This window comes from Ambystoma mexicanum, chromosome 12, assembly GCF_040938575.1.
Source record: "Ambystoma mexicanum isolate Mex_15411 chromosome 12, UKY_AmexF1_1, whole genome shotgun sequence".
NCBI classification, from domain to species: Eukaryota; Metazoa; Chordata; class Amphibia; order Caudata; family Ambystomatidae; genus Ambystoma; species Ambystoma mexicanum.
In genome coordinates, this window is record NC_090936.1 from 676,898,286 (window position 1) to 676,918,510 (window position 20,225).

Here is a 20,225-nt window from a genome sequence, read left to right on the forward strand (position 1 = left end):
GATAAAATGACAAGAAAACCCAATCTTGCCCTAACTCTAAGAGGGGTTTTCTCATCTCAACCAAAATGACTAATGTCGTAGTCAGAATGTCAAAAGAAAAAGTCCCAAAGTCAGAATCCTAGCTCTGTCCCTCACACTCTCAGTTTAAACTAAATTAATAAAGAAGCTCTTTCTAGCCCAGAGGAATGACTCCCTTCCCTTAGACAACAAAACTGTTCTGGGTTTATCAGTTCTTGGGGGGAATGTCTCCATTCCCCAGCCTTCCTCAGGCTTCTGGTACAGTTCATCAACTGCTGCGTTGATGTCTCCCTTCTCCAGCCTTTCTAAGGCTTGTAACACAGTTCAACAACTAGTTGGGAAATGTCTCCATTCCCCAATAGGCCCTTTTCAAGCTTCTTCACCTCTGTCTCTGGGGTCCCTGACCCTGATTGGCAGACCTGGTAGTCACTGTGACAAAAAAGGGGAGTTTGGACAAGCCTCCAAACTGTCCCTGACCCTGGTTGGCAGACCTGGATTCCTTCTACAAGGCACTACCAGTGGTTGAAGTGGGCGGGACCAGTCGGTAGCGGTGCTCCTCTACTTCTTTTAATTAAGTTTTACCGTTCCTATACTTTTGTTTTAAAAATAAACCGTTCCGGAATGGTTTCGTTTTAAAATAAAAGTGTAGGAAGTTGAAAATTGCACTTTCAGTGCACTGCACGTTCCCTTAAACAGCAGGCACATGTGTTTTGGGTTTTGTATTGTGCATGGGAGGAAGCATGGCGATGGGGTTTGTGGGGAGCGGGTGCCGTCCAGTAGGGAACATAGTTCCACTACTTCTCTTCGTACACTTCGAACACTGGGCACTACGACGAAGAAGAGTGGCTTGAATGCGTATCAAAGCTACGGTGGGGCACAGACCTTGGCTGGCAGACCTGGTCTCCTCCAACCAGGCACTGCGATGAAGAAGAAAGGCTTGGATGCTTCTCCAACCTATGGTGGGTCGTTGACCCTTGTTGGCAGACCTGGTTTCCTTCGCTATCAGGTCTCTTAATCCCAAACACAGACTTGGTTTGCTCGCCTGCCAAGCTCTGTCTTCCTCTGTATCACTCTCACAGTTCTCTTTATGATTTCTTGATTTCATATACACACTGTCCTCATATGTATCACTCCTGCAATTCTCTTTATTGTTTCTCTTATGTGACAGCCCTGAGTCGCCTTCCCTCTAAGTACTGTGACGAAGATTAGACCTTCTGGTTACTGGGTATGTCCTTTTCTTGTAAGGGTCCCAAACCCTAGTCCCCTTGTTACTGTATCTCAGTAAAGTTTCATGCACTATGCTTTGCAGGGTTTCTCGCACCCTGTGGGAACCCCCAACCATAGGTTCAGCCATCCAAATACCTTTAGGGTCTTAGCTGCAGCCCTCCGGTCAGTCGTGGGCTTCCCAGTGTTGTTCTCTGCTTCACCGGCGCTCTGGAGCTGTCCTCAGCTTGCCACAGTGGCTCTGTGGAATCAGACCCACTTTGGCCTCAGACCCACTTTGGCATATCTGTTCTCTCCAGACCATGTGTTCCTGTTGTGCTGCGCTGCTGGCGCTTCCCGCAGCCAGTGCTTCGGTTTTCTCAGTAGGTCCAATGGAGACTGCTCCTTCAGCATCTCCGTGCCTGGGTCTGCTCCTGCTGCCTCTCTCTGCAAGCCTCGGTCCATCTCGCGGTTCCTCTCCTGAGTGTCTGACATTCGGGTAAGTCCCTTGTCAGTGTTTATGTCCATTCCCATGAAGGTCTGCAGTTGAAAGCAAGACTGTTCAGGTAAGTTCCTTGGAGTGATCAGTGTGGATCTGTGCCTCTTCTTTGTCTCAGTCCTTTCTTGTTTTGGACCATGATGTTCATCCCTATTCTTCATCATCTCAGTCCTTTCTACTTCTTGCCTAATACAGAATATATATGGAATAGGAGGGTAGGGGTGAAGAGAGAAGCGGTGATGAAAAGGTGGGGCTGTTATGTGAATACCGCGTTCTCCCACAATAGTCGTCACTGCTCCCATAGGGGGTTCTCCCGCCCATGAGATCCACCGGCTGAGTACCACCCCCATGGGGAATATCGGGTAGCGTCCTTACCTCCCTGACCTCATGGGAAGGGGCTCCACCTATGGAAGCAGTGACGCCATCCTAGGATTCGTCACACCTATTTTGTCTTCTGTGGTACCGTGAGCTGAGGGAAGGCTATACTCTTAGGAGGGGTGTGAATGTGGTTCAGTAGCAACCCAAAATCAAGGACTGTCCAATCAAGGTTCTATACATATACATACTAATTAGACACACCATGTTCAACAATAACTAACTAGAAAACATTGTAAAAACCCACCCCTGTAGAAGAAACACAGAATAATCACAGATAGAACAGATGCAGCAGTCCGCGTGATGAGACAAGGAGAGAAAGGTATTCAAAATATCACAATGTTCAACAGGATAGTTGCAAAAAGGGATAAGAATGACCTAGCCAGTCTCTAGGGCCCAAACATGGACCAGGGGGGCAGCTATCAGTTGAAAACCTTCTGCAAATATCTTGGATGTTTCACAGCATCGAACCAAGCTTCTCAGCATCGACCGCAGGATCATCTCAAGTCACAGATGTGACATTTGCAATGTTGTAGCGGCAAAGTGGGTTTGAGACGGGGTCAAACGGAAGGGGAGCTGCAGTGTCAAAGCATCTACTTTAGCTGTGAGGATCAAGTGGTTCCCAGGTCTGGTTCGACGGTCGATGATCAATGGCAGTCAAGCTGGTATCAAGATGAGCAGGCAAATAGGTTTGATGCAAATGCTTGGATGTCGCGGTTTGGGGAACACCAGGGTTGGGTCAGTCGACTCACAGGTGCAGCAGTGAAGAAGCTGACATTTCGGATGGTGACTCGAGCAAGACAAGACATCAGAACTTGGTAGTTCGAGCCGGGGCAACAATTAGCTTCTGCTGGAATGGTGCGGCAGCGAATGAGGTCAAACAGCGGGCAGCCGGTCAGAGAACCATGGATGCAGAGGGCAGCGTCGACAGGTCCCACTGGATCGCTCAGCATTAAGGCACGCTTGAATCACGGTTTGGAGCGGGTCATCGTCAACATCAGGGATCTTGGCTGAACTGGCTTCCAGGTGTTGTGAGTAACAATCTAGGGTCTTGAGGGCCAATGTCAGTCTGCTTCTTGGGCTTCCAAACACCGGGTTGGCTGGCGCACTCCTTCAAGGGGCCTGCAGCACAGTGAGGTCCTAGGCACAAGGTAGGTGCCAGAGAGGCAGGCTTATTGTCCAGTAGCAGTGTTCACCCCAAGTGGCCCATGGTGATGGTTAGAGGACATATATTTCTTTTGCCTTTGGAACCTCATTGTTCACTCCACAAGTGGAGGACTTTAGAAAAGGTTGCTCTCACAGCAGGGTCCAACGAAATCTTCAAGAATCTTTAAATATGATTTAAAGAAGTGGTGGGAGACCCCTTCTTTTATAGGCAAAGTTCCCAGCTAGCCAGCTTTAGGCGTCCAATCCCTGCTCTTGAAATGTGTGGACTATGCCCTTATGATATCACAACCAAAATGCTTTCCTCCAGAGGAAGTGGAGGGGGCAGCAAAAAGAAAGAGAGACAGAGAGAATCAAGATGGCAGAACCCTCATAAATCGCTCTGTGACCATCCTAGCTCACCCCTGCCCCTTCTCAATAGGATCAAAGACCTTTAGAAATGCTGCACCCTTGTATGAGGCCAGGCTCTCTGTGTATGGGTGTGCCTCTTGGTTTCTGCTCCCAGGCCAGCATACTGTGGAGTGGCTCTCCCAGGGAGAAGGGTGTTACCTGCCCTTACAAAAGAACAAAGTGAGGCACCCCACCTAGCTACCTTCCTGAAAGTAGTGCATGGTCCAGCCTGTCTGGGGGAATACACATAACCTTTCCATAGCTGAACTGGGCCCACAGGGCTGACACATATGCAATATTAATTTAAAGTGGCTGGGATACCTCTGAGGGATGCTGGCCACCATCCCCTAACTCAGGTATGGCTTATATTTACAGTTTTCAGTGCCGCCAGGACAACATCTTCAGAGTTATGTTGTTTTTGGAACAGGGGTGCATATTTTAAATGCAGCCCCTGTGCTGCAGAGACTTGGGTGTCATTGCAGCTATCAAGAGGGCACCTGTGACCTCTGAACTTGCTATGTGCCACTGGTAGAGCAGGTGCTGTGAATCAGGGTACTGATGCAGCAAGGCGCACGTACACACTATGCTTATGGCATGGAGCTTATGAAAGGGGAACCTGATGAGCAGATTTCCCTTTCAGAGATGTAATTACCCCCATCACTTTATTATTTAATAACAATCAAAATAGAAAGGGGTTTCAAACCCTTGCCAGATGGCAATTCATCCCACTCCCACTTTTGTTTTGCTATAGTCACCCATAATGTAGCAAACATTGCAATTTATAAATATGAATTTGAATGGCATACCTATAGCACAGAGTGACTATACTGCACCTCACACAAGCATGTACTAACCTCACCACAGCTAAGCCCTCACCTAGCAAGCCCACTAGCCATCCATCCCGCTGAATGTCTATCCTACTGATCATCATCCTTGCACATCGCCTCTATCACTATACCAAGCTCATATTCACCCTCCATCACATTGCCTCCTCACCCTCCACCACATTTCCCTTCACTTTATTACCCTCCACTCCCTTCCTCCAAGAACAGATCTAAACAAAAGCGTGCATCGAAACCGCCACAGCTACTCTACCTACCAGTGCATGTACTTGTAGCCCTTCACTCTCACTTCTTTTTGGAATCCTTCTAGATACCAATAATATCTATTACCTTAGCCCTCTCTCTCTCTCTCTCTCCCTCTCTCTCTCTCTCTCTCTCTCTCTCTCTCTCACCTCCCATACTCACACGTCCCCATTTAACCAATCAACTCACATTTCGTATATATATCGGTTTGCCCACTAATGACAACTCTTGCACCATCCCACCTACTACAAACTGTCATCACCGACACACCCCTCACCCAGCTCTTTTGCCTCCAGCAATGCTTCACACTCAGCCGTACACTGCACCAGTCACCTCAAAGTCACACCCAGCTTCGGTAGTGCCATTTTCCACACTTATACTAACCCCCAATGCACCTTACCAACTAACCTCCACATACAGCCTCAACCCAAGTGACCTAGCAGTGTGGAAAATCACACACTCTAACCTTGCCACAAAGACTCACTACTGAAACTGCAGATTCTGCAAACATGACCAACTCAGACAAGATCAGGTGTCACTCAGAGCCTTCGAGTGTGATCTTTCTGTGCCAAGAGAGCGAGTCTGACCATGGTTTGCCAAGAGAGCAAGCTCGCCTATCAGCCAGATGGACAAACTCACACTAACACTGACATCCACATGTTGTCAAACCTCAAATATTGACCACCCTAAATAACACTTAACAACATAACATCAATGGTCAAAATTTCCCTTATCCCATGACACAGGTATAACATCCTTCCCATATGCAAATGACCCAGTCATTCTGTCCCATACACGTAAAGGCCTCCAAAAGAACATGGACCTACTCAAGTCAAAACATGGTCCCCCATCAGGCCATTCTGGCAAAGGATGAAAATCATGATCTTTCATGATCTTTCATGAAAAATAAGCAAAATAAATCCCAGTTTCTAAATTGTCCAGTGCAATCCTCTTGGCGGGCGGTTTGTAGTCCAACAATGAACCAAGACCATCCAGATTGAGACACAACACTGTGTCATAAGAGCATACTAACTAACATCCTCAATTTGAGGCCTGCATTAGAAGAACATGTCCAGGACTTTGGCCCAAATATTCCCTACTTGGTATTCCTTGCGTTGCTGCATGCAGTGCCACCTTTTTTATCTGCCACACATGCAGTGATATAGCCTGAAGCATGTAATACTCAATGATGATGAGGGCAGTGTAAAATGGTGCAATCTGTCATTGTATTTCGAGTCTTGCTGCCTTAGCTGTAACCCGGCACAACCAGTTCACATCTGCTGTGCGCAAGCTCATGGTATTGGACATGGCAGAAATGAATGAGGAGTTACCACATGCAGCTATTCCTCATGATTCCCCCATGAAATGTGGCAAGTGTCCAAAGGGCGACAATGTTGAGATTGTGAGCAGGCACCACTGTGTTTTGAAAACTAGCTGTACAAATAGCTACCACTATACATGGTGTCAACCAGAGCCTGGGATGCAAATAACAGTATGAGAACACTCTGATGATATTCACCATCAGATCTGGTGACTACCCGTGTAGTAATATCTACTGAATTACTTATAAATTGCAATTACAAGTTAACGGACCGAAACTTCATTTTCGTGGTAACATCCTTTAATGTCTCATGCTGTGCCTTCTTTATAATTGCAGTGGCAGAATCGTAAGCCAATGAATTTCGGACTTCTCGTCCGTCCATCATCAGCGCCAATTCTACAACCAATCCAAAAGGAACATGTTTACAATCTCTTCTATTGAAAAGCCTACACACTTGACAAGTCTGTCTTTGTAACCCACTAATCATGCCTGTCTCCTGTGCACACAGATCATTGCTGGGTTACACCTATTAATAAAAAAAACTGAGAATAACGTCTGTTGTTGCCTATGACCTCATTAGGTCAAATGAAATAACATAGGCTAATTTTGTATATAGATCTGATGGTGAATATCAGAGTGTTCTCAAAGAGTCCACAGGGCCCCAGCGATACCCCAACCACCTGTTCAAATAAGGGTTCAAATAAGGATTGGGCTATTTCCTGTGGACAGCATCTCAGAACTAGGTTGCACGTGTTTACAGAAAATCCTAAAATATTAGCTGCTGAGCAGAACTATAGTTTAAAGTTATTGTAAAGCCTTTTAAAATTGAAATATTTGAATTAGATTTTCATTTGTTCTCTTTGTTACTATTGAGGGCTTGATTCATATAACTAATCACTAATTTCCTGAGCTCTAAGTGTGCCTCGTGTAGCAATTCATATTGCTGCATTTGTCTTAAAACAATGTCATGATCATGATTATTACACTTTCCAATATTTGGGATTCTAACAACAACGCAGTGTAATCCGCATTGCATGTTACTGAAACCTAGCAATACATATTACAACAATTTCAGCAGAAAACTATCTAGGTAATGATTGGCATTTGATTAAATGTTCCACAGACTCAACGCACCACCAGGAACTCAATGGACAAAGGAAAGAAGAAAACCACACAAAAGATTATTGTGTACACTATTCTGTAGCAGGCTGTCTGACTAAGGGGACATCACCCACCAGGTTTTTCTCACATAACTTTGCCAGGTCAGAAGGAAGCCAGCCTCAAAGAACAAGATCAGGTTACATGTTTATTTCGGATTCGTTACAGTATTTGCCATCGGCATGTGTAATCTCAACAGATGTCCCTTTTTGCACAATAAGGTTGGCTGCAAAACGCTTGCCTCTGAATCACTTTCTTTGTCGTCTCCCACAATACACTGACAAAGAAATAATGTAAAACAGCATGCTAAACAGTGGCAGCCATCTTCGAATGGTGGTTTCAGACGTGGTTTTGTTCAGCATATGCCAAACGATTTACTATATCCATGTATTAATTCCCTAACTCTATGTGCACTTATATCTATCACCCCTTCGCTGATGATACCCATATCATCTTCTCCCTCCCCACCTACAATCTATGAACACATAACCAATACACTAACTGCCATCCTCCCCTTGCTGGCTCTGTGCTGCCTCATGCTCAACTCTTCAAAGACAGACCATATTTCTCCCTGCTTCGAACACCAATCCCATTCCTGCCTCTCCCATATCTTTCCCCTCAACCGCCTGACCTCCTCAGTCATGGCTCGCAACCCTGAGGTTCTCTTGAACAGCAACTTGAAACTCTTTCAGTTCATCATGGCCACCGCGACCACAGCCAAGCTAAACCTCCCAAGCATTGGAACAATCTACCCACACCTCACACACCACTCAGATAAAACCCTCATGTTTACCCCTGTGCTCAGCAAACTGGACTACTCTGTCAGCCTACTTCTTGGCCTACCCCTCTTATCTTTTAACCCCATCAACAAAGTCCTCAACTTTGCGACACATACCCTTTTCAACCTACCCAGATCCTCCCCTAACCTCTACCTACTGTCAACACATTGAATGGCTTTCTATGAAAAATAGCTTTCTTTATGAATTCCTGCTGCGAAAAATAGCTTTCTTTATGAATTCCTGCTGCTCATCTATAAATCAATCCATGTTCTCCCCACTGACCTTCTTGGCTGCATCTCACTGTGCTGTCCCTCTCAAACTCCCTACTCCTTGTATCTTCCCAACTTGTCAGTACTCCGTAACCCTCTGTGCCTCCTTCCACTTTCGCTCATTTTCTCTACTTGCCCCTCTCCACTAGAATACTCTTCCCCAGCCATAAAAGCCATCTGCTAAGTGGAACTCTTTAAAACAAGGCTCAAACTCAATCTTCTAGCGATGGAAGGAGCTACTCAAACCTCTATACTCTATTATGAAGAATAACCGTTTCACCGATTCTGCCCTCAGGACTACTCTATATAATTGCGGAAATATTTAAATACTAACCACAGTCTTTCTATTTGAAAATAGTGCTACATCGTCCTGTACCAGTCTCTTGTAACGGACCTCACTCTGACCTTTTCACCACATTGTATTCATCATTCAATCCAACAATGCTCTTATGTAAATACACCTTACCCCTGGATTGCCACCTTTTCTCTATTATTTTCGACTTTGTAAGTCATTTCTGTTCGAAAAGATAGATTGTTTTTCAATAACTATAAATAAGACGCATCCTCCAAAGGTGATGTTGAATTGCCTCATCGTGAAAGAAGCCAGGATCACCCACTGGGAAATGGCAGTTACAGGTGAATTCCGAGATTGAGTTCGACAGGTTCCTGAAGGTGCTACCGCCCATGACAATCTCTGCGAGGAATACACAAGGCAGGTGGGTCCACACTTCGTGCAGGTTCCGTGGCCACACACTGGCGAGCAGGTTGACAAAATCAAAAAAGGAAAAAGAGGTCAGTCTTACACTCATTGTGACAGGGGGGACATACACAATGTAAGATGTTTGTTCTTCGACTACCCAAGATATGTAGATATGAAAGGCACATACTTTCTGATGCCAATTGGAGTCAAAATATATCAGACGTACCAGGAAAAAGTGACGAAAAGCTACACATCACTGTAGGAGTACACAGATAAATGGCAAAAATAGACAATTCACGACATTAGGCCGCACACTATATGCACCACCAATCATGGGCATGCATATTCGCGTTTATGTGTACACCTTTGTGTTAAAACTGAAAAGAAATAATTAAGCAATGTTGCTGTTTTTGTTAATTGGTCATAGGTGTAGGTGATATGTTAACATTGGCAATAAGGACATAGCTTATCCAAGCAAAAGGTTTGAGGGCCGGTGCCATATCTTGAGTTGATTAATGAAGTGGGGTGTGTGTTTTACAAGGCACAATTTGGAAGAATTTTCAGAAAAAAAGTCCTGTTGGATAACATGCCTATTATAGGCAACACTGATCCCAATCAATACCTCAGTTTGACCTCGTTGTCTAGCAGTAATACATACATTAAGGGGACACGTCATTTTCCCAGCCTCCAAAAAATAACATTTAGGTTATTAAAGCAACATTCTAAGACAGTATTTTGAAGGAAGACAATATGAGTACAACTAATCACCAACACATGCCTTTAAAGAATTCCGCCAGGGCTCTTTTTCAAGAAATGCTTTACACAAACAAAAACACTGGCCCTCATTATGAGATTGCCAAAAAAACGTTGGTAATTCCGTTATGCCATTATTACTGTCTCCAGCAGGGTGACAGCCGGAAACACCGGGGCATTACAAGTCCTTGTGCGCATGAACACCCCCCCTGCCGGAAACTGTACTACTGGTGTGACAGTATTACCAGTGTCAGCATCAATCCGCCGGTATTACTGGCAGAAATGTGGCGGTAATACTGATACCAGCACCCAAACTGCTGGAATTACTGACGCCAGAATTAGCATCACCGCCAGAACGGGAAGCTCACTAGCGGCCATCTTCAAAACTCAATCCACTTTGAATCCACCACTGCCATCCACTGCTACAGGAGGTGCCAAACATGTCAGGAAGCCAAAAGACATGAGTACCTGATGGCCGCCTGCGCAAGTCCGAATTCACTGAGGCCGGGCTGACCGCACTGGTGGACACTGTACTGCAGCACTCAGGGTCACAGAAAGACCAGCCAGCAAAGAAAGACTGCCATATTACAGGAGGTGGTTGAGAGAGTGATGGCTGTGGAGACTGTCCTTCGCACAAAGAGGGACTACTGGAAGCGCTGGGATGATCTGCACCTGAGGGTCTTGGACTTCACCTCCCAGAACAGGAGGGAGACGGCTGCCACAGGAGGAAGGACAGTGGCACACTGCACATCATGCCCTGGGAAGAAACATGCAGTTCCATCCTGCACATGAAGGGCATTGATGGGGTTGGGACAGCAGAGGCAGGAGCCGGGACCCAAGGCAAAGGTGGTAAGTACAACAACCCCCAAATAAATGCAAACATTGTGTCCAAATACATGGATCCCCAAGCACTCAACCACCTAATGTGCAAGTGAACTGCCCCAACACATGTCAGTCACAGCAAATAGGCATGTAAGAGAATGCAGGTAGAAGTAGCCATGCACAAGCACCATAGCAAAAATGTACAGCCCCACACATGGACACATTAGAAGCGCCCATGAGTGCCAAGGAAGTCCATGACATGAATTGACAGCCCACAGCACACACAACAAAAACGCACTTTGGCATGCGAACAGGCAATCTGCACTCCCACAACCTACATGTAGGAGCAAGACACACAGAATGTTGCATGAGTGTAATGCAAGCCCGCAGACACGGCTCCCAGACGACTAACAGCATGCTCATCTGTTCCCAGCAGGCACACAGTCCACAGAGAGAGACAGAGAACGACCGTCGACATCTGCAGCCAGATATGCAAAGTCCCCCCGCCGGCAGGCCCAAGCAGCAGCAGGGCAGGGCCACCAGCACAACAAAACCTGCATCAGCCCCACCACCATCAGTGGTGCCTGTGTCTGAGGCCCTCAACACACCATTGGTCAGTGGCCCCCACCACCGGTCAGCAGGGAAACACACAGGCCCCAGGAGCCACCTCTGGCAGACTTACCAGGCCACTTTCTGGGCACCCTCGTGCTCCTGTCCCTCCTGTGCCCTCTACACCACCACTGGCACTGCAGCCACCAGTCCATGGTGGCAGGGTTACTACCACTGATGAGGAAGAGGACGACAACCCGTCCTACGCTGCTGCCTGTTCCAGCCCTGGCTCATCATACAGCCCTCCACCACTGCCACTGCCCAGCATAAGATCACTTGACGCATGCATGTGTGCCATTGAGGACAGCCAGTTGGAACTCTCCATCATGGCACACAAGCAGCTTGATGAGATGTGCCTGATACGGGAATGCATGAAGGGGTCAAGCTGAAGGATGGCCAGGTCCCTTGGACATTCCAATGCCGCCCTCATCTCCCTTGCCCAAAGTGTGCGGGAGGAAAATGAGGTAGCCTCTGCCACAGCTGAGGCCATAAATCACAGCATCCAATTGACCCTGCAGCACATGCGTGGACAGGGGTCTGACCCAACAACCTCCGTCACCACCACTGAGGGCTCACAGCCTGGAACCCCATGGCACCGCTCCCAGCGACTCCATTCATCACAGGAGCAGGCAAAGAGCCACATGGTGAAGAGGCGCTTCATGTGACTGTATAACACTAGCAGGGGGCATCACTGGGGGTGTGTGGGAAGGGTGGCAGGAGAGGGTGGAAAGGGGGCGGAGGGTGTGAGAGTGTGTAGGGGGAGTGAGGGTGGGGTATGTGGGGAGGGGGGTGCAGGGTTTTGAGGGTGGAGTGATGAGGGGGCGTGGGGGAAAGGGTATGTGTGGGAGGGAGGAATACAGGGGGTGGTGGAAGGAAGTGTTTGGGGTTGCCACTGTTCACGATACAATATAAAAATGTCACTTGAAGAAATGACTGGACATTCCTTTTTTCAAACAAGTGTTTTCTTTGATGGTGCATGATATTTGCAAAGGTGCAAGGGGTGTGCAGAGTGGCGGGTAAACTCAAAAAAAGTTATCAAGCAGATCTTGCTGGGCCATGTGCCCATCACTGGCCTCCATCCCCATGCTCTCAGTGCGCACATGCATGGGTCCAGCTGGAGCTGCATAATCATCCTCTGGGAGGCATGTTCAGATCTGGGGGCAGGGGTATGTTGCGCCTGACACAGATGTTATGCAACATTGCACAGGCCAGGACTATCTGTCCAACCTTGTCTGGCCTGTACATCAGTGCACCCCAGACCGGTGAAGGCATCTGAATCGGGCCCTTAAAGAGGCACAAGGTAGGCTCAATGGCCACCCTGGTCCTCACGTGGGACCTGTTATATACCATTTCCTGCAGCGTCTGAGGATTCCCCAAAGGGGTTATCAGCCACGGAAGCAGTGGATACAAGGCGGAGAGAAACAGGTGTGACTCATGATGCCTGGCAGTGGTATTGCTTGTCACGCGACATCTGAATGGTCAATCTGCGCATGCATGTCCCATTTCACATTGTGCCACACTGTTTCGCGTTCCAGTCTTTGCATGCGTATTGCTATGCCAAGGGGGTTGTCCAGTCTGACATGATAATACTTGCACACAGCGCACGGCCAACACACATTGAATTATTTTTGTATCTGACTGTTCAATATGGGGTGGTCTGGGCCTGTGGATTGCCACCATGCGTGGTACCTGATGGGAGTCTGGGTCATATGTGAAGGTGGTCTGTGTGGCATCCATGATTGTGTGTGACATTACTTGTGAACGAAGTGCATGCCAGGTATGATGGCAAAGTAGTGACTCTCAGTAGTTGTTTGGCAGTGTCTCATCCCATGTCATTGGATAGGCACAGGTATTTGTGCATCACTCTAATGTGTTGTTCCTTCTGACTGTGCGTAGACCATAGTCTTTGCTGCTGTTGCTTTCAGTCATATCCTGGCTTTACACTTAGCTGTTGGGGGTGTCCCTGGACATACATTTGATTCCCCTAGGTGGTCCTGTCAACCTATTCACTGCCATTGCATGGAGGGTGGGGTGTTGTATTCTGGTACTTATAGTGTGTTGTGTGTGGTTGTCCTGGTTGGCTGGATAGGCCAGGTCAGTGACTGACGCATCCCCAGTCATATGCTATTCCTGTGTGTTGTGACCTGTCATTTGAGGGGTGCGCTGGTGGGTCCTGCATGTACAGGGACCATTCCGGACATGCATTTATGACATTGTTGCCCCCCCACCCTTTGCCTGTGACTCATGCTGCAAGGTAGATGGGATTGTACATGTACTCACCCAACATCCAGGTCCTTTGTCCTCTGTGAAGCTACATGGAGGCCGCAGCGTGCTGTTCCGCAGGACCATTGCGTCGTGGGTTGATCCTGGTAATCAGCCACAGCAGTGCACGATGGTAAGGTCGATGTCACAGGTGACCTGGACATTCAGGGAATGGAACTGCTTCCGGTTCCTGTAGACCGTCTCTGAGGCTTGGAGGAGGAGGGGCACCAGCTCAACATGTGTGCAGTCCAATGCTGCCACCTCTTGGGCATGCCCGCAATGCACAGAAGCGGGTATTGGTGGCATTGAGCTATGCCTGAGTGGTGGGGAGGGAGATGTGCTAGCCCACATGCTGCAGGGGGGCTTCCATCATCTACACCAGCACTCTGAAGAAGGCTCACAGAGTGCTAGAACGTGCCATTGGCCAGGAAGTGCAGGATCGACACTAGCTTTAACAGTGGTGGTATGGCTGACCTGATACCGATCCTGCTCCCAATGTCCACCTGGATGTGGGTCAGGAGGACAATCATGGTCTCCCTGTTTAGGCGGTACAGGGTTAGTATCTGCCTGTCACTGAGGGCCCAGGGTGTGGCCCTTGTGCGAGGGATCACAGTACGCCTCTGCCTCGCCTCCTGCCTCCCCATTATCCTCATCCTACTCCTCTTCCTCTCCCTGGCGTCCTGTGGCTTCTGCTGGTACTCTAGTCCCTGCAGCTGTAGACTGGCATGCAGCACCTCCAACTCCATGTTTGAAACAATGAATGGCAGCATGGTTGTGTCATGAAGTGTATTTGAGGAAGGTATAGTAGTCCTTTTGTACTCTTCCTGTGTGCATTGGGTGCAACTGTGGACTTATTTCCTTCACCTGTTTCCATTGACTGGCTGCTCTGAGGTGTTCTTATGTCCACCTTGGTGTTGCTGGTATTACCGCCAAATAGCCGGTAGAACCGGCAAATCCAATCTCGTGATATGCAGGTGATACCAGTGCTGGTGATTCTGGCACCTGTGTTCCAGGCAAAATCGTACTTGGCCAGACTGGTACTTTTTATCATATTCGAGCCAATTCGTTATGAGTGCCATTAACTTGTTTATTCTAGAAGTCTGAACGATAGAAGTGCGGAGCCTTTTAGAGTTTAGAGCGCTGGGTCGGAGCCCTGTGACACAGTTTCTCTGGTGCCTGGTTTTTCTGCTACACTAACGAGCGGGATTGTGTTGGCTAAGTGTCATGTTTGAAAGCATTAGCTACCTGAGAAAGAAGTTTGAAGATGAACCCGTGTTGACATCACTGGGAGGGGGTATAGGTGTCTTGCATGTAAAGATTACCTGTGTAATAAATCCCACCAGTCTGCATAATGTATTAAGGCACAGCCCAGTTCAGGTCACTGCTCTCAACATAGCCGAGGCCTGCCATTAACCCAGCGCAACACGCCAACTGTCGGAAAGAATTATTTATGGGAACTGCATACTGTTCGCAAATGGACGCCACTGGAGGAGGGTGAGCTCGCAGGACAGAAGCGCGCCTGCGCAGTGTTTGGTGCGTATGTGTGCTATCAATGGGAGACACATTGCGGATGTAATGTTGTCTTGGCCCTGTTCTTCAAGGAAATGGAAAATAAGTGATATCACCAGACAGGGAGGTGCTGTGGACCATACACTCTGGTCAGTTTGTGACTCTGTGAGTACAAAATCCTTCCACACTGTATTAAGACAAATATGTGGTTTAAAGCACGCAACTCGTCCAGTGTGACTCTATAAAGTTGAGTTGCCATGGTGATTACCTATTAAAATGTAAACCGTACACTTATGTTAGGAGCTGGGACCTAGTGTTAAAGTGACCTTTGTCGGGCCTTGAGTCTCTAAAATGGATTACATTTTTGCAAAACCCTATTCCCGTGACATTCTTAGCCACTACTAAGCCGCACCACAAACAACAATGCAAAGCTCCTTTTCAACCTCTTTCTGCTGTTCATTGGGATAACCACCCCCACTACAGACAACCGTGCTCCCAAGCTCTTCAATGATTATCCCGAGGGTTGGTGAAACTGCTACTCTAATTAGCTCCGAATGAATGTCCAAGAGTCACCATTATTTGCATCTCTATGTTGGCAAATACTTGGCATTCACTAGTATTGAAACTGTGGCACTGAAAGCTGAATTGGTATTTATTTTATTGTCTGTAACAGTTCACGATACACTTTTCACAGCTAAACAAGTTTTAGAAATTCACATTAACACAATTAAATAATACCTAGGAATAAAATGAATACACACCAATCCAGATATAACTATTATATGGTATTTAAAAATGCAATTAAATATATGCTTAATGAAATTTCAAATCCATTTAAAATTCGAAACCAAAAATCCTCTGAGAGTAAAACATCCTCATGATAAACCAATTTACATGAAACCGTATATACCGAAGGGTATTAGCGGCACGCATCCAACTAGCCAATGATGCAACGCCTCAACCGCCAATGTGCAAAAACGACAGTTACGCCCCCCTCTCGGGACCGCCTTCCTAGCGCCTGATATTTCACAAGTTAACAACAACTTAAGCTTCATTCTCACCATATCCTTCCTAGAACTCTGAGATGGATGTTTTAACAAATATAAGGAGATTGTATCGTATGCCTTGTTTTCCAGTCTCCCGTGATAAAATAGATGGTAGCTCATGATCCAATGTCTATTTGCTATCCAATAAAGTGCCATCATTTTTTTCTTTGCCATCCAGGGTTCAGACAACAACTCCTCTCTATTCGAGCAATTCTCCAACAATATGGAGTCGCATTTACCACTTTATCCCTGCCATACATGACATTTATAACACATCAATTCTTTAGGTAGCTCCAGAAATAAGCTCCCCAGAGGTGGTGAAGTTATGTGAAATCAAACCCTGTTCCTGCCTGAGTATACCCAAAAGGCACACACTGAGGTAAGACTCAGGTTTCCCTCCAGAGTAGTGCTTCAAGCTTTGCCCATTCAGGACACGACTCATTGTTTCAGTGCCATATTTCTTTTTTGGAACAACCTTCTGATGGTAAAAACGTAAAATGGGAGAAACTGAGGATTTACCAAAACGTTTATCTAGAAGTTGTAGTTGCAACACTGCCGCAATAGCAGCGCATCTATAAATATCTGTCACGGACTGCTTTACACATTTGTCATAAAAAAACACTCTTAAATGTTTAAAACGGTCAGCCATCTGCAATTGTCTGCCTTTTAAAAACCAGCTAAACCTCTCTTTCCTTTTAGAATATCCTGGGGGTTTAAACATTAGAACCTTAGTTTTAGCAACATTCACATTGAGGTCCAAATTCAGGAGATATTTGTTTAGGACACAGAGGGCCTCATTCCGAGGTGGGCGGTAAGGGATCCCGGGCACCGGTAAGGAGACCGGTGCCGGTAATCCCTTACCGCCGAATTCCCAGGTCCCTTAGCGGGAACCGTAAAGGACGTGTGGTCTGACCACAGGTCCTTTACGGGTCCTGCTAAGGGAGCAGGGCGCTAATAACGGGCCTGCTATTCGCAATCATCCAGTAAATTAACAGACACTCATTAAAAAACTGTTTTAAAGCTGTGCACCAAGCTACAAAACCATTATATTAAAAAAAGACATTTGCATGCGCGTTATTAGCGCCTTCCCCATTCCCATTGAGCCCTGTGGGGGCTCAAATGGGAATGGGGAATGGTTTTGTGAATGGGGACTTACTGGGTCCTCCAGGGTCAGAATGACCCGGTAAGTCCCCATTCAACCAGACCGGTGCCAGACCCGGTATTGGAGGAGGCCATGGCGCAAATAGCGCCATGGCTACCTCCAATCTCGGAATGAAGCCCAAAGGTTTCTCTGGAGACCCAATGATGCCTTGGTCACATACAATGATGTCATCTGCATATGCCAGATACAACAGGCTTGTAGTACCCAAACGTGGAGGGTACAAGTGAATGCCCTCCCAGGCTGGGCCCATATTGCTGATATAAACATTAAATCCAAAATGAGAAGAACACACATCATGGCAAAAGCCATGCTGCGTTCAGATCCATTTTGACTAGCTCCCCTGTTCATCTGATGTACGTTTTATTTTAGTTTCAGTGTGAAGAGCAATTAGGATATTCAAAAGAGCCGGGGGTCACCCCATTGAAAGCTGAAATGAAAAAGACACGTCAAATGTTAGTGCGAGTTATTAATGGGAATCATTGCAGATGTCAAGAGCTGGTACTACGCCACCCTTTTCAGATTTAGCTCATACGTTTCTCAACGCGACATAATGTGGCAAAAGTATTGGTATGTGTTTACAGAGGACCGTTTAGCTATAGAAAATAGAGCGGATATGTATGATTGAAACTTTTCCTAGCCTAATTCAATCGGGGTTACTCAATCGTTAAGTATCTAAAACAAAATTTGTTTTGTAAATCATTATTATTTTTTGTGTACACACACACACATACAGCCAAGGCATGGGCACTCTGTGCCGCTGACCAGGGCCTCAACGTCATAGGGGCCTCCACAGGCACCAGCTCACTGCCTCCAGGATATAAAGTGATATTGTTTTCAAGAAGGACTATGCTCTCTCCATTTAGGAGGCTCCCTTTTGTGTTTGTCACAGTGAGGAAACGTGTCACCTGTCAAAATCCTGCTGCAACTCTCTCGAGACAAATGCCCACCCCTCCCAGCGGACCACCAGAAGTTCCGGGCCTGGTAAGCACTGCTTATCACTTTCTTTCTTCAATCAGAGCATTTAAAGTGGGAGAGATTTACAAGTGGTGGCCCATTTGAGGGACCATTGTTTTGGACAAGACGCTCTTAACGTTTCCATGTTAAGAACTGCAAAGGGGCATTTTTATTCACACAAAGCACCAGTCAACTGCTTACATGAACGCCCTCCTCCCTCCTATGTCACACAACAAAGTTTTAAACTATCTGCCTTATGTTCACATGTTCATGTTAAACACAACAAAAACGCTTTCGTTTTAGGTAGAATGTAACATTTACCTCACATTATATATAGAGCATGTCTTTGTCAAACTTTAAAACACAAACAGGAAACCTTTTCACACATCACATTTTGTTATGAGTCTTTAAGTCTTGAAAGTACATTTTCAAAATCCACAGGCCATGTTTTGCCTTCTGCTGAATTGCTTTCTGACATTTGTAGTCTTGCTTTCAAGGTGGGGGGAATAACACCACAATTGTGCACTTTCTGCCTAGCATATTTCTGTAAGGATTTAATATTTGTGTGAGTAGGGAGACAGGACAAGTTATTTTCCATGGTTATGGCCCGGTGCAGATTTTCCGGCCACAAGTTGAGGATACATGTAGGTGGATAGCATCTGCCCACTTTTTTCAGAGAGTGGACGCACCCATTTGGGGCTGTGTGTGAGGCAGGCATTAAAAAAAAAGTTTGCTTGCTCAAGTGTTCAGCTACTAGGATTTAACCTCTGGTTGTCATGTTTCCAGTGCAGACGCTTATCCACTACACCACATATAGGTGCAATTAAAGCACACGGCTCCTTATTTGGACTTTGTTTTCCGTGGAATATTTCATTATACATTGTTGGATTTAAAAGGTGGGCACCATTTATACTTTGCCAGCATAGTTATTGGAAATTATCCCCTCTCTCATCATTTTTCCAAGTTGATTCATTTAAAAGGAAAATGCTCATTTTGTCAATTGAACTAAATTTATATATTTCTCTTTGAGATATGTTCACTTACTCAGCGTATATTAATAGCTGACAGATTTTGAATTTCACTAGATGGGCAGAGATTCCCACACTGAGCGACGTGTGGGAGCAGTACCCAGGTCAAAACAACACATTTTACAGCACATTTTACAGCAGGAATAGGAAAAAAGCCATATGATTTACAGGAAGGTCTAAACATAGAACATCTCAGCAACAGTCACCATTACCTGCTGAGTTGTCTTTGCAGCATTCTGCTATGGAATCCCATACTTCCCCCTGCTTTGCCTGCCCACCCCTATATAGGACTGCGAATTTCTGAATATTATCACAAACAGCAGCATTTTTCTTTCAACTCATGACCATTCTTCTTGAGGCATTCATTGCTTGCCATTTGTTCTACCTTCTAATGTCTATGACCAAACTCTGATGCATTCATTGCTCACCATCTGTCTTATTTTCTAAATGTTGTTTGACTTTGTACTTTTCTTATGTGTTTATTTCAAGACTTAACTAAGGCTTCTGTTTCATTATGTTCTATTTTTGTGATTCCACATTTGATTTCAACAAAAAACTTTTCCCCAATTGTGTTTTCTTTTGTTATTTAACAATGTCATTTTTTAACTCAAACATGTTCAACAAATTTTGTTTTTGCAATTAAAAAATGTTCTATTCAAATTTATTTAACACAAATAATTGTTTTCAGCATCTATAGAGGCTTAAAATAATTGTGATATCTACGTTTGGATACACATCAGGTAAAAATCAAAATTAGAAAAAAAGGTAAAAATCCTTATTAAAAAAACATTTTCTTTAGCATAGTGGATACTATTGGTATATATATACAGTTTTTGAGTGTCCCAATCCACTTGCTTTAGGGACCCTCCCTACCACATTTTCTTTGTATGAAATGCCCACCCCCTTCAATCAAGGGTTTGGTGGTCCATTAGTGAGGCTCTCAACCCATTTTGAATTGAACCGCACTTGCTCATGTTGCAAGATGCATGCTAACTCGTCAGCAAGCCTAAACCCAGCAGGAGAGGACACAGAAGCCCTGCCACAGTGATTCTGATGAGCATGGCACGGAAAACAATTGCAACTACACCCTCTGCCCCCATGTACTCAGCGCATATATTA